The following is a 1,368-nucleotide window of genomic DNA, read 5'->3' as shown; positions in this document are numbered from 1 at the left end:
AATCATAAAATTGTCTAATATCTTCATTTTTTCAACATACGTAGCTATTACCCTCGAAAACTAAAACTTTTGAAATAGGAAAAGAGCCTTTAATCACTTTCTTTACCATGTGCAATCATAAAATTGTCTAATATCTTCATTTTTTCAACATACGTAGCTATTACCCTCGAAAACTAAAACTTTTGACTTAGGAAAAGAGCCTTTAATCACATTCTTTACCATTTGCAATCATAAAATAGTCTAATATCTTCATTTTTTCAACATACGTAGATATTACCCTCGAAAACTAAAACTTTTGAAATAGGAAAAGAGCCTTTAATCACATTCTTTACCATGTGCAATCATAAAATAGTCTAATATCTTCATTTTTTCAACATACGTAGCTATTGCCCTCGAAAACTAAAACTTTTGACATAGGAAAAGAGCCTTTAATCATATTCTTTACCATGTGCAATCATCAAATTGTCTAATATCTTCATTTTTTCAACATACGTAGCTATTACCCTCGAAAACTAAAACTTTTGAAATAGGAAAAGAGCCTTTAATCACAGTCTTTACCATGTGCAATCATAAAATAGTCTAATATCTTCATTTTTTCAACATACATAGCTATTACCCTCGAAAACTAAAACTTTTGAAATAGGAAAAGAGCCTTTAATCACATTCTTTACCATGTGCAATCATAAAATTGTCTAATATCTTCATTTTTTCCACAGACAAAGCTATTACCCTCGAAAACTAAAACTTTTGAAATAGGAACAGAGCCTTTAATCACATTCTTTACCATTTGCAATCATAAAATAGTCTAATATCTTCATTTTTACAACATACGTAGCTATTACCCTCGAAAACTAAAACTTTTGAAATAGGAAAAGAGCCTTTAATCACATTCTTTACCATGTGCAATCATAAAATTGTCTAATATCTTCATTTTTTCAACATACGTAGCTATTACCCTCGAAAACTAAAACTTTTGAAATAGGTAAAGAGGCTTTAACCCAGTCTTTACCATGTGCAATCATTAAATAGTCTAATATCTTCATTTTTTCAACATTCGTAGCTATTACCCTCGAAAACTAAAACTTTTGAAATAGGAAAAGAGCCTTTAATCACATTCTTTACCATGTGCAATCATAAAATAGTCTAATATCTTCATTTCTTCAACATACGTAGCTATTACCCTCGAAAACTAAAACTTTTGAAATAGGAAAAGAGCCTTTAATCACATTCTTTACCATGTGCAATCATAAAATAGTCTAATATCTTCATTTTTTCAACATACGTAGCTATTACCCTCGAAAACTAAAACTTTTGACATAGGAAAAGAGCCTTTAATCACATTCTTTACCATTTGCAATCATAAAATAG

The sequence above is a fragment of the Artemia franciscana genome, chromosome 13 (assembly GCF_032884065.1).
Source record: "Artemia franciscana chromosome 13, ASM3288406v1, whole genome shotgun sequence".
NCBI classification, from domain to species: Eukaryota; Metazoa; Arthropoda; class Branchiopoda; order Anostraca; family Artemiidae; genus Artemia; species Artemia franciscana.
This window is presented reverse-complemented; position numbering follows the sequence as displayed.